Below are 17,841 nucleotides of genomic sequence, written 5' to 3'. Positions count from 1 at the left end.
TTAAGCATGCGTCGCTCTCTTAACATCAATCTCGTTAACATAACACCCTTTGTCTATAACTAGCTGAGCTATCTCTTTATGTCCCCTGATTCTAGCAATTGTAAGAGGTGAATCTCTCATAATATTAATCTGGTTAACATCACTTCCATTGTCTATAAGTAACTTTGCTATCTTCTCATGTCCTCGCCAACAAGCAGCTATCAGTGGTGTCTGTACTAATCCTGACTTGTTAACATCACATCCCTTGTCTATAAGTAACTGTACTAATTCCAAATTTCCGCTTTCGACAGAAGCTATTAGAGTTGTCTGACACATACTATCAGCCATGTGTACATCACACCCTTTATCTATAAGTATCTCTACTATCTCATCATCACCTTCCAAACAAGCAGCTAACAGAGGTGTAACTCCTCTACCATTAGGCTGGTTTATATCACATTCTTTATTTATGAGTAATTGTACCAACTTTTCATTTCCACTACTGCAAGCAGCTGTCAAAGATGTCTCTAACAAACCATCAACCTGGTGAACATCACATCCTTTGTCTATGAGTAACTGTACTATCTTCTCATTTCCTCCCTTACACGCAGCGATCAGAAGTGTATCTCTCATACCATCATCCTCGTAAACATTACTTCCGCTTGCTATAAGTAAATGTATTATCTTTTCATATCCTCCCATGCAAGCAGCTGTCATAGGTGTCTGTCCTATACTATAACCCCGATTTACATCACATCCTTTGTCTATAAATAACTGTACTATCTTCATATTTCCCCCCTGACAAGCAGCTGTCAGAAGTGTCTCGCGCAGACAATTAACCTGGTCAACAGCACATCCTTTATCTATAAGTAACTGTACTATGTTTTGATTTCCACTTTTACAGGCAACCCTCAGAGGGGTATCTGTCATACCATCAATATTGTTAATATCACCTCCTTTGTTTATAAGTAACTGTACTATGTTTTCATTTTCTTTCGTACAAGCAGCTGTCAAAGCTGTTTTTTTTGCTACCGTCAACCTTGTTAATATCACATCCTTTGTCTAAAACTAATTTTACTATCTTCTCATTTCCGTTGTAACAAGCGGTTGTCAGAGGTGTCTCAAACATACCGTCAACCTGGTTAACGTCACCTCCTTGATCTATAAGTAACTGAACTATCATCTCATTTCCTCTTTCAGAAGCATCTATCAGAGGTGTCTGTCTCATACCGTCAACCTGGTTAACGTCACATCCTTTATCTATAAGTAACTGAACTATCATCTCATTTCCTCTTTCACAAGCAACTATCAGAGGTGTATGTTTCATACCGTCAACCTGGTTAACGTCCCCTCCTCTATCTATAAGTAACTGAACTATCTTCTCATTTCCTCTTTCACAAGCAGATATCAGAGGTGTCTGTCTCATACCGTCAACCTGGTTAACGTCACATCCTTTATCTATAAGTAACTGAACTATCATCTCATATCCTCTTTTACAAGCAACTATCAGAGGTGTATAAAAAATACCGCCAACCTGGTTTACGTCCCCTCCTTTATCTATAAGTAACTGAACTATCATCTCATTTCCTCTTTCACAAGCAGATATCAGAGGTGTCTGTCTCATACCGTCAACCTGGTTAACGTGGCATCCTATATCTATAAGTAACTGAACTATCATCTCATTTCCTCTTTCACAAGCAGATATCAGAGGTGTCTGTCTCATACCGTCAACCTGGTTAATGTCACATCCGTTATCTATAAGTAACTGAACTATCATCTCATTTCCTCTTTCACAAGCAGCTATCAGAGGTGTCTTGCTCATACCATTAACCTGGTTAACGTCACCTCCTTTATCTATAAGTAACTGAACTATCATCGCATTTCCTCTGTAACAAGCTGCTGTCAGAGGTGTCTCAAACAAACCGGCAACCTGGTTAACGTCACATCCTTTATCTATAAGTAACTGAACTATCATCTCATTTCCTCTTTCACAAGCAACTATCAGAGGTGTATGTTTCATACCGTCAACCTGGTTAACGTCCCCTCCTCTGTCTATAAGTAACTGAACTATCTTCTCATTTTCTCTTTCACAAGCAGATATCAGAGGTGTCTGTCTCATACCGTCAACCTGGTTAACGTCACATCCTTTATCTATAAGTAACTGAACTATCATCTCATTTCCTCTTTTACAAGCAACTATCAGAGGTGTATAAAAAATACCGCCATCCTGGTTTACGTCCCCTCCTTTATCTATAAGTAACTGAACTATCATCTCATTTCCTCTTTCACAAGCAGATATCAGAGGTGTCTGTCTCATACCGTCAACCTGGTTAACGTCACATCCTTTATCTATAAGTAACTGAACTATCATCTCATTTCCTCTTTGACAAGCAGATATCAGAGGTGTCTGTCTCATACCGTCAACCTGGTTAACGTCACATCCTTTATCTATAAGTAACTGAACTATCATCTCATTTCCTCTTTCACAAGCAGCTATCAGAGGTGTCTTGCTCATACCATTAACCTGGTTAACGTCACCTCCTTTATCTATAAGTAAATGAACTATCATCGCATTTCCTCTGTAACAAGCGGCTGTCAGAGGTGTCTCAAACAAACCGGCAACCTGGTTAACGTCACATCCCTTATCTATTAGTAACTGTACTATCATTTCGTGTTCTCTGTTGCAAGCAGCTGTTATAGGTGTGGTGTACGAATATCCTTCATCTAAATCAATATTTTTGGAAATAAAGTATTCAACTATATCATAATATCCTCTGTTGCAGGATGATATAATGTTTTCTTTTATAATGCGATTATCAATAAAGTAGTCGTTGTCCAGTGACTTTAATACATTAAGAAATAAAGACCTATAGTTTGCTTGCTTCATCTGTGCATTGCAAAAACATTGAGTCAGTTTTCCAAGTTGTAAATCTTTTTTTATTCTCTCAAAGTAGTCATGTTCATATTTCCTCGATATCATTATAACAAATTTACCATATTGAGCATTAATTGATTCTAGCTCTGTCCGTTCATTGAAAACGTCGATGTGTGCATAACGTAATATACTTCTGACCAGTGTATCCTTGTTACCAAAGTAATAACATATAAAATCAAACATTTTGTCATGTATAACTCTATACTCGTTTCTATTTTTCCGTAAGTAAGTTCCAATGATACTGTCAAATACATTTTTCATTTTACTAATTGATGTACTTCGATTTAATTTGCAGATGTCAACAATGTTTTTCAAGACTTTTTTATCGATGTTTATATTCTCATTATAATTATCAAAAAATGACTCCTTAATGATGCCATTAAAAATGACACATAAGACAAGTGCGCAATATTTGTACGGGTCAATTGATTGTAATTTGTCCCATTCTTTTTTATATATTTCATAAGGAGAGTGTAAAAAATCAGTCAAATTAATATTTTCATTTTTTGAATAGAGATAACACATCAGAGGTGTAAACGATTCATCTTGATCTCTCAAAACCTGGATACTAGTTTCGTTTAGATACTTTCTACATATCGTTAATTTGTCCTCCTTCGAATATTTAGCAGACAGATCAAAGATATTTGATGTGAAAAGAGAACATGATGCTTGGAATTTGTCATCATTGTAAATATCTAATCGGCAGGTTGCTGCTATTTTACAGTACCCCTTTTCCAACATCAGTTTTAAAGAATCTTCATGTTTAAGCAAGTATTCAATATCACTTAAACTTACAGTAAATCGTCCACAAATATCGTCAAGAACAAACATCTGCTTTATGCCTTTTTTATAATGATTTCTTATAACCTGGATTCCAGAACATGGAATTACCCTATAATCCAGCTTGTGTAGTTTTAAACCCATATGATGCATCAACATACTCTTTCCAATACCAGGTTCACCTACTATTAAGACAGTGGGTTTTGTTTCGAGGATCTTTGATATTAGTTTTACAACAGGCGTTTGAACGAACATTACGTCTTGCTCTTTCCAACGCTCAATATCGAAATTGTGGGAATCTGAAAATATCAATGGTACATTTTACTTTAAAACAAAAGAGATAATTGAGTAAATAAAACCCACATATACAACACAATTGCAACAGCATTTATCAGTAGTATTTAAAAAAAATGAAATAACATGAAAAGACAAAAAAACAGTCTGAATATTTCTGCATCGAAAACAAGCTCTACGAAAACCGGGGATAATCTAAAATGTCCTGAAGGGTTAGACGATTATGTCTTGAATACATGATTATTTTATAAGTTTTGTTGGATTTGAAGTCGTTTTAAATGATTTCGAGTACTCTTTGTTCTGTGTGTTCTGAACATTTCAGTTTTTGAGGGTCTTTGATATATCTTATAAGTAAAGCTTTTCAACACTGATGTTTTAGCATAACTAGCCGAAGGGACATTGGAGCTTTTGTCATCACATGGTGTCCGTAACTTTTCAACGTTTGAGTGTAGCCATCAACTTGTTCGTCGCCGTCCTTATTCCATCAACTGTTACAAAGATCAAATTCTCTCAATCTACGAGGCCAAATTTTATCAAAAGTGCCAACCGTTATTAGTGGAGTATATAGTTTGCAAAGTGTGTCCGAAAACTCGGTCTGTCGACAAACATGGTCGATATCACTAAAATTATTACAAAGGTGTTAATTTCATTTATTACTATTATCTTTAAAACCGCTTAAAAAATATGTCAGTGCACAAATGTTCAAAATGTTGAGATCTGCATAATGTCTCTGACATTTAAACTAGGAGATTGCTAGTTATGAATCTCGTAAACCAGGTATTTTTCTTTTTTTCTCTCTGTAAGCTTTTATTTTGAAAGTTAAAATACATAAACACAAGCATTAAATAGGACAACCTATCAGTTAGACAACATCTACAAATAAGTTAATCGGTCGACATTGTTATCGACACCTTAAGGAAGCCATAGTACTATAATGACATACGGATATACAAATAACATTTTATTTAAACTTTATTCAAAACCCCACGAACAACGTTTTGTGGAATTAGCTAATTTTTTTCACGATACGATATAGTACTACATTTCATCTCTTCTCCTTATCTCCGTATGACCTTCATTTATAAGGAACATCAAGGATTAACTCCAAGTAAATGTACTATTTACACATTAAAATATATAGTGGATATGTAAAATTCTTTCTATTTACACATAAAATCCGACTGTCATCTATAAAAGAGGGACGAAAGATAACAAATACAGTCAATATATTCAGTTATATAAACGATAAAACACAAATTATACGGACTTGAAACTGTTTGTTTCAGACCGTCAACTATCATTGCCTTAAGCAATTTTAAGCGGTTTATATATAGTTTATAGCACATCTCCCTAGTTTTGGTTTGAATTGAAAGACACTGTGCCAGACCTCATCTGTTGTATGTTGAGTAACATAGTCCTTGATTGGTTCAAAGTATCTTATTATTATAGTTATCAAAGGTACCAGGATTATAATTTTGTACGCCAGACGCGCGTTTCGTCTACATAAGACTCATCAGTGACCCTCATATCAACATATTTATAAAGCCAAACAAGTACAAAGTTGAAGAGCATTGAGGATCCATAATTCCAAAAAGTTGTGCCAAATACGGCTAAGGAAATCTATGCCTGGAATAAGAAAATCCTTAGTTTTTTCAAAAATTTAAAGTTTGGGAAACAGGAAATTTATAAAAATGACCACATTATTGATATTCATATCAACACCGAAGTGTTGACTACTGGGCTGGTGATACCCTCGGGGACGAAACGTCCACCAGCAGTGGCATCAACCCAGTGGTGTAAATAGTTATCAAAGGTACAAGGATTATAATTTTGTACGCCAGACGCGCGTTTCGTCTACACAAGACTCGTTAGTGACGCTCATATCAAAATATATATAAAGCCAAACAAGTACAAAGTTGAAGAGCATTGAGGATCCAAAATTCCAAAAAGTTGTGCCAAATACGGCTAAGGTAATCTATGCCTGGAATAAGAAAATCCTTATTTTTTTCAAAAATTTAAAGTTTGGGAAACAGGAAATTTATAAAAATGACCACATTATTGATATTCATGTCAACACCGAAGTGTTGACTACTGGGCTGGTGATACCCGCGGGGACGAAACGTCCACCAGCAGTGGCATCGACCCAGTGGTGTAAATAGTTATCAAAGGTACCAGGATTATAATTTTGTACGCCAGACGCGCGTTTCGTCTACATAAGACTCATCAGTGACGATCATATCAAAATATTTATAAAGCCAAACAAGTACAAAGTTGAAGAGCATTGAGGATCCAAAATTCCAAAAAGTTGTGCCAAATACGGCTAAGGTAATCTATGCCTGGAAGAAGAAAATCCTTAGTTTTTTCAAAAAATTAATTCTAGTTTTGGATAACAGTGGACACTCCAGGAGAAAATGAGAGATATTTTCCTCAAAACTATTACATAGTTGACAGAACGAAGAAGTTGATTGATTAAATTTCGCTCTATCAGAATTTAGTGTAAATGTTCCTCAATTTTTTTTATTTTTAATGATAACTTTCCAAATTTTAGCTTTTGTCTTGTCAAATATAGTCCAAACTGGATGATTTTTGCCAATAAAAAGATGTTTAGTTTCCATATATTTTGGAGTTGATTTTAATAGATTCGGTATCGTCCTTTAAGGTTTTTGGCCAGTATGTGTTCAAGGGCTTCTTTACAAGAGATTTCCATTTCAATTTTGAAGGGAGAGATTTTTTAAGAAGATGAATTGGTGGCAGTCCATTCTTTAATAGGATTTCTCGAATTATAGAATAAAAAAGGTATCAATATCATTACAAGCAAGATACTATACCGTTGAAATCCTTAATTTGATATCTTGAAGTCATATGTTATTCCTTCTTATTTCACGGATTTATATAGTGACACTATACAAATCCTTGCTTATATTAAAATTCAAAAGAGCCTTTAATGTTTATTCATTTCGTTCGTGTATATTTTAGAAATTAAGAAATGCAATCTGTAACCAGTGTACTAAGTTTATTTTTTGTATCGTTTATTTGCTTTCCTTTAAATAATTTCAAATACATATAAACAACTCATTTAATGACATCTGTGTTTCTCGGAAGTTAAGTTATATTATTATCATCATTGAGAAAACAATGCGTACCACTTCACACGTTTGATATGTTATTGTGTGCCTATATACAGTATACTTCTAGGACCTAAGCTACCTACAAATGACAAGTTATAAACTATGTCACTCTACAGAGTTTAACACTTAAAATGGACAATAAGATGTTTAATGTAGCAGGGCTTTTAAAGGCCCCTACACGCATGACATGATACAATAAATTTATGAAAACTAAAAAACCTAAAAAAAAAAAAAAACCAGAGCCAGAGGTATACAAAATAATAAAAGCAAAAAAATATGACAGACAACAATCAGCGAGTATAATGAAACAAGACTCTTGACTGGAGACATATCTAGTCTAAAGTCTTTTATGTGTTTTTTTTTATAACTAAATAAAGTTCAGCATGGCATATTGCTCTCTCTTAATACGGTCAGCCATTTATCGTTTCCTTCCGACGGACTATCATCTTTAATTTTTTTCAAAACTTTAAAGGGGAGGGGATTTATATCGTTCATGCAACGTGAATCGTTCTATAATAAAGGAATGTGCAAGAAACTTATATATGAATGTAAGATTAATTTTTGTTTCAGAAGCATGGCACAGCAAGAAAAAGATATGACACTACAAGACATTCGAAGTGATTTTGAATAAGACCATTGATTGACTTTTTCAATGTAATCTTAAATAAATCAAAAAGTTGGTGTTGTATGGTGTTTCGTTCTCATCTCTAAAGCCAATTATCAATGATTATTGACTTAGAAAGTAACCATGTTAGAAGTGTGGCGTTTTAGTTTATAAAGAGAAGTTTTATTGAAAATTTGAATTTGGGACACAAGTTTTAGTCATTTGTAACTTCAACTTAAAAATGTGTATAATGTTTGCATAATATCCATATCCATAATAGGCATATATATCATGCATGTTCAGTTTGACATATGCATGATGTGTATAAGATAGGTAATAAAAGTGGATAGTGAAAAACTAAACATTATATCATTGTGGTTGGAATGTTAGTCCAAATAATTATGACGTCTTGAAAGGCTATTATAATTTTTTTCTTTGACGCCTTACATCGACGTCATAACGCCAAACTCATATATTCAGTTGGACTTTGAGAAGGAATTTGCTGCTTTATTAAAACGTTTAGCTGATTTCTCCTAAAGATGCTTCATTTTAGGTGTATAAAATATATTTTTGAACCAAACTCGGTACATTTTTACTGACCTGAATTTCCGGATAATGTAAAACAATGGTTCCGGAAATTCGGGTTTTACCGAGTTTGGTGTAAAAATTATTTTATAATCTCCTTAAAGGAAATCAGACAAACGTTTTAAAAAATGCAGTCGACATGTTCCCGCCTCGGATGGAATTGTTCCTTATATTATTATTTCTGTAGGGATTAATTGGAAATATTTTGCACAAACAAACACATAAAAGGTAAGAATTTTTATATATGCATTTTGTATTAGCCTTCAATGAAAATTTGATGGCTAAATTGGGTCTCAAAGTGGAGAGCAAAATATGCTCTCAAAGTCCAACCGAAAATGGCGGCTTCAGCATTATGACGTCGATGTAAGGCGTCAAAGAAAAAAATTATAATAGCCTTTCAAGACGTCATAATTATTTGGACTATTGGAATGTATGCTTTCTTGCACTGTCTGTCGTCTGTCCACCTATATATGTCGGATTTTGTCCAAAAATATTTGTATCATTGTTTTTCCCAAAACTGCTGATAAAGTTGAGTTTATATTTAATGAGCTGCTTGATAGTGATGAACTGCAACATGTAAACATTTTTGTATTTGGCACCTGTTTCCTGTTTACTTGTACATAGTATTTCAAAATGTTGATTGTTCTCAAGTTGTTTATTACTTTAAACTGCTGAACAGAATGACTTCATATTTGGTGAGTGGCTTGACCATGATGAGTTGTGTCTACCATTTTGTATGTGTCAAAATGTGTCGATACTTCTATTTTTTAGAGACTTTAAATTGTAAATTTTCATATGCTTAGCAAAACAACTTTTTTATTCTTGTTTGTATAGAGAATAAACACTGCGTACAAATTAAACTAATGATTTGTTTTTTTAAAAAGTAGGTACTCGATTAAAAGTACAGAAATTTTTATTTTGATATAATCTAGTTATCAGCCAAAAAAATCTTCTTAAAACAGTTTGAAAACATTTTAGGCACATTCTCACTTGAAAGAAAACATCCACAAAACATTTTTATAACATTATTTGATGTTTATGAGGTTTTACAAACGTTCAGAAAATATTTCTAGAAAATATTTTTTAAAAGATTATCAAAATGTTTTATACGCCATTGTTCTTCACGTAATCATAATATTTCTTTAAAACATTTTAAAATTATATTATGCAAATATTTTAGAAAATATATTGGAAAACTTTTTAGCGATATATATTCTACGATACATTTAATATTTTTCTGACGTATTTTTTTGGTGATATTTTTATGACATTAGACATAATATTTTAATAACATTTTAAAGATGTTTTTGTGTTTGCTCGAAATGACTAGGATACATTATTTAAAGTTTGCTGAACATTTCTTATAATAATATAAATAATATATGATAGAACAATATGAAGACAAACTACAGCAGAAATTATCAACAAATAACTATACTGACTGACCATCTTCCTTTTATTATGTATATCCCTGGAAACCAAATTATTCTATTTGTATCATTTGAGTGAAAATTTATAGATACTATGACATTGATATCGGTTTTATTAAGCAAACTGAAAGTTCTCATGGCAACACTTTATTTGAGGTTACACACATGTTTATCTAGTAAAGGTTGTTGATATTTAAAACAGATGGACGACTTCAAAACAAATTCTAACGAATGCGTGATGATATCTTTCCGATTGTTGACTTCCAATTTCAAAACAGATACATATGTCGTATGTCAGAACTTTGTGACATTGATAATTATATGCGTTTTTCAGCAGGTTTTGAGGAAAAATTAAACGCGTGATTAATTTATACGGGGTTCATTAACAGGTTTGTGCTATTGAAACACACACTGTACCAAAAGGTTAAAGAGGAAGGTATACGCCGGATGTATTTCTACACTGTTCCCTAACAGAGATGTGCTAATGACACACACAAGACTTTGACACATTAAATCTTGTTTCTTGTTTTGATTTAAATCTTCATACATGTATGTTCACGACAATTATTTACAAAACCTTACCACGACAAGCGCACTGCCTCGCCTCTTCTTTTAATTCCACTGAAAAATATTTAAAAAAAACAGGTAAATTAAATATTTTTAAAGACGTATTAGTTGATAAAACCTGATAAAGATAACCGGCATTGACACCTAAAGCATGGGAAGAATTGACATTTGAAATGATAAAACTGTAGATAAATAGTGAAAAGATGATAAAGCAAACATTCTGAATGACACTGATGACGATAACCAAAAAAATCAAAACTATAATCATAAATGTTTTTTTTATCACATATAGATATTGCAGTAAGAGCGTTTGTCTATAATAAATAAAATTAACAACATGAACAAGTGACTTCAGGAAGCGTGGTTTGATTCCCTGGCATATTTGCAAAAATAAAATGCAAAATTGGTAAAGGGTTATGTTGTGTATTATGATAGGACAAGATATTTATGAAAACCTATCTTGCACAGCATTGTCTGAACCATCTTTTATGTATCCATATTGTTTTAAACGTAAGCCGAACACACATAGAAAAGCGTGTTAACATTGTGAATTTTTGTGATATTTTTGCAGAAGATACAAAATTTGGTAAACCTTGTTTTCATGATGTATGTGAAGAGACCAGACGGGCTGTTATTCGATTTTCGATATGCAATATCCAACTGGAGACCGCTTGAAAGATGGTGAGTCCTCCTGGTCTTGCAATGTCCATACAAATCATAGACTCTCTAAATATAAAGGTTATATTAGAGGGAATTCCCAGAATGATGTCATCTTCGATATCTACAAGTAGTGGGGGAAATGGGGGTTCTGGGCCATTTTGTCTAATGTTAACCCTACGGGAAAAAGGGAAGCCTCCCAATGTGAGGTTAATTTCTAGGTATTATTTTTAGGTATTACGACACTACTTAATTAAATAAAATAATTTCTTTGGAGATAAGGTCATTATTAAGTGTTACTAATTACGGCTAATTAAATGGCGTTCTTGAATAATGTACAGATGTCTTTAATGTTTTATTTGTATCGATTAAATGTGTAGGTACACGATTTACAGTGACGTTATGCAAGTGTGTTATTAACTGTTTCATAGTAGGTGTAGTTATTGTTCAGTAGGCACATAGTTGAATAACAACAATAGTATGTACAATATTTAATATTCCCGTCAAGTAGACAGACATGGGTCGGAGAGCCATCCTCATGGTGTCTTTACAAGATAACACAATCACTTTAACCAATTTTTACATTAACGAAATATAGAGTCGTATATCACTCAACAGTATATCTAACCTCACGAAAGGGCCAACAGTATGATATCTTTCGTGCAGGGGTGTAAACTGTCGAGACTCTTTCAAATATCGTGAGCTTTAATCCAAGAGTTGAATTTCTTTGACCAATGTAATCATTTTACATGATATTGCTTGTTTCGATATGTGGAAAGTACAGTTTAGCTTTCATTATCAACATTCTCCTCATTTTCATCCTCCTCTCCTTCCTCTTCCTCGTCATCATAATCAATGCTATCTTCGCTTTCATAACTATTGTCAGTCTCGTTGTCAATAACTTCATCTAGATAAATTTCTAACAGAGGTTTATATTTCCTGATAGCTACTTTGATGGCTTTCTCGTAATCCATGTCATCATTAACTAGCTCTATGATCTTATTCATGACTTTGTCGTGCATTTTACAATTTTGTAACTATAGTAGATACTGAACCAAACTGCTATATCTGGACAAAAACTGATCTATATCCTCGTCTTTTAGTTTCCGATTTGCCATACGTCTGGCATCTTCTTCACTCATGATGCCATTCATGTATTTATCAAGTTTTTCTTTCGATACATCTTCATTTGCCTCTCTAGCAAGTCCGGCTAATTTATAAAAGCCGTATCCTCCCCATCGTCAATATCAATTTCGTTTACATGAGACTTCTTCGAGGGTATGTCTTCATCCTCATTCCCCCTTTTTCTTTTTAAATCATTATTTTCTGGGCACCACCTATTCCTATGTCTAGCTAAATCAGGAACGCTTTCAAAGACTACACCGCAATCTTCACATGAAAGCATGATTTCTCTCTCGTCTGGTAAATACGTCTGTTCACTTTGAAATGATTCTTCAAATTGAGATGGATTTGGTTACTTTCTGCTGATATACTCTTCAGTCACACCTCCATCTATCATGTTCTTGTTTTCGAATATATTAATTTTTAGTCTGTCGTCTTCCGGTGTATTCTGTTTCAGATCAATGAATAGGCTCCCATATGGTCGCTGTGTTCCCTCTCTGTACTTATTCATAAATTTCTTTGGATTATTAGGATACATCTGTCTAGCAAATATGGCTGGTCCAACTTGATCACGTGGTTTTTTGAATAAGACTATATATTGGCTATTGATGCTCATGGTATGAATTTCCTTTCCCTTCGAGAATGCATTCTGCATTATACAAGCTACACTTAGGTTTCGGTGATGACTTCCCTCGACAAATAATTCGCACACATCTTTACTTTTTGTGGCATCTCTCATTAAATCGTCTAGAATGATTAAACTTAGAAATCTAGAGTCTATGAATGAATCATCATTCAAATTTTCAGGTAAACTTTAAACAAACAAAATGTTTTAAATGGCCTGTTGCATTTCACTAAATAAAGGCTGCCATCGTTTGTAACACCATATTATCCTCTCTGGTGATGGTGTTATCATAGTCCGTGCTCTCTCCAATAATGTTTTCATCCAAAACGTCTTACCTGAACCAGTAGGTCAAGCCAGCATCATAATGAACGGATGATGTAGTATCACATTATGTGGTGGCTGTGGGCTATTCCCCTCCTGTGAAGGTGGAGATGGAGGCGGAGGAGGCGGCGGCAGAGAAGGAGGCATGCTACCTTCTTTTTACGGAGGAAGAGGAGGCGGCGACATGCTATCTTTCTTTTGCGGAGGAGGCGGAGGCGATGGAATCGACTGTGGATATACACCATTGCTCTGTAGATATGATTGACTAATTCCATGTTTATTTCTATGATGTCGCAACATATTATCTTTTCTCGAAAATCCTATCTTACACACGGGACAAGTATTAGACATCGTATAGAGTTCTTAAAACACGCCCGCTTTCTTCAAATGATAGACGTAGGGTGATTAAAATATTGATTTTCAACCTCATTATATTCTCCAATGTTCAGAGGCCAAACTTTGTATCCCATCTAGTAAGTATCTTTTATCATCATAAAGGGATAAGCCGAGTTTGTTGATTGATATATTATATAACGTATGGTCATATGAACGGATCTGAGTCATGGTAGACATGTGGATCTCTTTATTGAATAAACTGTGTTTATAATGTTCGTGTCTTGTGTCATGTTTGATCACACTCTTCTTTATACCCTTAGATGTCTTCTTTTCGCAGAGTGTTTCATTGTTCTCATATATCAATGAGTACATCTTTGACTTAAGACCAACGAATTCTTGTATGGGAATACCATGTGTTTCGTCCTTCATCTTTCCTAAAACCTTTTTATTTAAGGTGCTATAAAGCCGATGTTCAGGGTTATACTCTGACGTATCAAACAAGTGTTTTTCCTCCATCATATCTTGATATATATATATCATCAGTGTTGATGTTGTAGCATAGCGAGTCGGTTTCCGTAAACAAGAGTTTTGCTCTAGACCCATATCTATCCTTCATGTAATTATAATGGAAATCGTACATGAGTGTCTTTGACCAATCGAGTATAGTGAATCCAACGTAGATAGGTCTGTTTAAGTATAATCGTTGTTTCAACATGTGCACAGCAACCAAGTCATCGTTGAATATTTTGAAGGCATGAAATGTTGGTTTGCTGATAAATTTTCTGGCCTTTGATTGGTCATTCACAAGTTTTTATCTGTTCTTCCTTAAATTTTCCATCGTCTTTCCAAAGACTGCGGTATTCATGAGTTTTAAGAAATCTTTCTCGAAATTGCAAGCTTTATCTTCTCTGTATTGAAATCAATATAGGCTTTTAACCAGGGTCGTGGTTCAAATGTCATGACTCTATGGATCTCTGTTAGTCTCATTCTAAGTGATAAGAAGGGTTTTGATATTCTGTAAAGTACCACGTATTTTTCCTTTGGATGTAAATTTGGTATCAATTTTTCTGTTGATGTTCCTTTTAAGTTTAAATCATCCAATAGCTCTTCTGCATAGGGCGATAACATATAATTTGTAACCTTCAATTTTTCTGGAGCGAGTGGATATTCGTTGTGGTCGTCGTGTAGTTCCCTAGGATATTCTATGTCAACTTCTAATACAAAACCATGTTTACTGTCATCTGCAACGTCACTAATGTTAAGGTTCTCAATTTCAGAATCGTTAAGCCAATTGAAATCTTCAACTGGAAGTGCCTGTGACATGGCCCATCCGTATAAGTTGTTGGCATCTAGGTACATCACGTGATTAATGGGTTGATTTGGATCGTAGTTTGGTACATGTTTATTGTTAGCTTTGGCATGGCGATGGGATATCATTGATATTCCACCTCTTAAACTTTTCTCTATAACAAATGCATGTCTACGTCTGTTAGTAATTCCAACTTGGTACCTGTCATTTTCAAGGCAGCCTGCCAGGCTAAACCGGGTGATGTATAAAAATGTGCAGCATCCAGTCCATAGTAGTTGAGACAGATCTCCCTGAAATTTTCAAAGACGTCGGCTAATGCAAGGACAGCTGATAGAACGTATAGACCATGGAACTGTCCGATATTCTGTATGTTAAACAATTTCCATACATGTTGCGCATGCGCATAGTCCAGTGACGGAATACCTTCTCCCGATAGTGTACTGTAAAAATGTTCAATCAGTGGTAGTTGAGAATCTAAAAATTTTGCCTCGGAATCAAAATACTCGTAAGGGTATACTTGTTTTTGCAGAAGTAGGCTTATCTGTTCTTCTCTAAAGCGGCTTGTCATGTTTTAAATTTACTCGAACCTTCTTTTGCAAGGTTTTCCCCGAGTTTTTGTAATGAGGAAGACATAAATTGGAGCGAGTTTATAAAATCCATACATCCCAATGAAAATGAAATATACTTTTCCATATTATTAGCTAAAAAATTTAGTTGCTTTCCTTCAACTTTTCCAATAGCTTGCATAATCAAATGACTATGATATTCCCGAAGGTTATGAAATACCACTGGAATTCGACCTGTAAACTTGTAATTAGTATTACAGTCATTATGAGCCGCCCCTCGAAATTTTCCGTTCACGTGACAATGATCTCGAACTTTTATGTCTGCTAGTTCTTTTGCCTTCTTAAACGATTGCCAATCACTCCCACTCATGATCATGGGCTCGCAATGTTTAAATCGTTGTTCTATTTCTTCCTGTTCCTTTATCATACAATCCACAATTTTTTCGGCAGCATCTGCATCCCGATATACTACTGATTCAATTGACGTTTCTGGTGTCAAACCAACAACTTTGTATGCAAAGCCACATGGAATGTGTTTTGTAGTCTTTTTCGTCTTCTGGTCACATTCGTTGCTATCAACGGTTGGTTTTTGAAGACATTGAGAATCTGCACAAATAACGTATGGAACCTTAAGCTGTTTACGAATGTCCTTATAATGTAACCACTTATTGTCTTTATGGTCCGTGGGTATGGCAGTTCGGTAAATGACTGTTTAAAAGTTTTTCTTTGGTAAATCCGTGTAAACAGTATGGACAGTGAAAATGTCGTGCGCGATGGCTATGCTGGTCCTCTGAAAATCGATTGAGATCCTTAATCCAGCAGAAATGTGACTTCTTTTTGTCGGATATCATGAGTAGATTAACATGTTGTTCAAATCGATGTTTCAAATATCAAATATGTATAGGGAATACTTCGCCTTTGTTAAACCCAAACACGTTTTTAAATAGTTCATTCTGCTTTTCAAACTTTGGTATGTCAGCTAATTTCACAGGAAATATGATCTTATCAAATTTTAAGCTTGAAGTGTGTTCCCTGTATTTTCAAACCCGCTCTCCGTGACATTTCGCTGGGTGAATTGCTGCCAAAATCTACCACATGAAACATTTGCTGTCTTTATTTTTGACATTGATAATGGCATGTTTTGATCTGAGTTTAATTGGAAGTGGAATATAACTTCAGCCTTTTGATGGTCTGTACCGTGCCATATGCATAGTAAGATCTACCACTTTATCCACCGTCCAATTGCCCCCTTGTCTCTGGTATTCAATGAAAGATGTATACATCTTTTTGATAGATTCCTTTAATTCGGCATCGATATCTTTCAATTTTGAACTGGTCTGACATTTTCCCCGGAAATGCGGCTCTGCAGTTTCTATGGCATCTTCTTTTCGTCTGCTCATTTTAACCTTCGTGGATAGATACCACTTCATTCCACCTCTCTGTTTAATTTTACGCTTAATGACATCTTTAACATCATCATACTGGCTTTTCAGGAATGACATTGGATCAAATTTATTCAATCCTTTCGCATCGATCGACGCCAAAGTAGTCACCGCCCGTCAACATTACCATCACTTGAAACAGAGCTGCTCTCGCAGTTATGCAAGACTGCAAAGGTTTTGTTCGAAGAGGTTTTCCTGACTATAGCGGGGCATGACACATGACACTTCCTCTCCATTGTTAGCTAAATGACACTGCCCTAAGTCAGTACACCTTACCAGTGCAGGAGACTACTTCAAACTTTCGAAATTTTAAAATTAAAATACCCCCTTTTTCTCCCGTTGTTTTGAAAATAAGCATATGTCTATTCCCTTTATTTGTTATTCGTTAAATTAGTTGGTAAGGCCACACCAATTTGATTCCTTGTTCGACGGACCCGCCCGCACCTGTTTTTTTCAAAACAGAATTTTTTTATTTTTTTTATATTCCCGCTTCCCGCATCCAAAAATGTAATCATCCCCATTTCCCGCACCGTTTTTTTTATTGTAAATATTATAAAAAGATATCAACATTTTTAAAATCACAGTCTAACCTGTATATAACGATTTTAAACATAAAAGCACCCAACCACACTTTGTAAATATCTGTGAAAATATTTGTTTCAGCATGAAACCTATTTATCCAAAGCAGGAGTGCTCCGATATAAATTTATAACAGCGGAAATACCTGTAAAGAACAAAAAATTGGTTACTTTCCCCCTCACTTCAATTCCCTATCAAAAAATGTTCGTTGTTAGAATAAAGTACAAAGAACTTCTGAAGGATTTGCCTTCAACTGCAATTATATTGTATGCTGGCGAATCAAAACTATCCATAGCCGCTGCATGTTTATGGGTATCAGGTCCGTTCGCGCCCAATATACTTTCGCACCCTACACGTTCGCACCTAGCACGTTCGCACCTAAGGTCCGTTCGCACTCTACACGTTCGCGCCCAATTCTAATTAAAATTTCAGGTGAATAATTGGAAAATCATGATTGTTGTTTTTAATTGCTTTCGTGTAAATACTGAATGTATTTATAGCTTGAGATGAGTAAAAGATTGAAGATTTTAAATGAAAAACACAAAAGATAATTGTTTTTAACAGCTTGGTCCCTTTGATCTG

The 17,841-nt window shown here is 34.7% G+C and overlaps 1 pseudogene; it reads right to left on the bottom strand.

Annotated features, from left to right (window-relative positions):
* LOC134689767 (ankyrin repeat domain-containing protein 17-like) lies at window positions 1-3,988 on the bottom strand (annotated as a pseudogene).
* Window positions 3,989-17,841: the final 13,853 nt, after the last annotated feature.

Source organism: Mytilus trossulus, chromosome 11 (assembly GCF_036588685.1).
Source record: "Mytilus trossulus isolate FHL-02 chromosome 11, PNRI_Mtr1.1.1.hap1, whole genome shotgun sequence".
NCBI lineage: Eukaryota > Metazoa > Mollusca > Bivalvia > Mytilida > Mytilidae > Mytilus > Mytilus trossulus.
The sequence above is the reverse complement of the archived record's forward strand: the minus strand, read 5'-3'. Positions and strand labels throughout refer to the sequence as shown.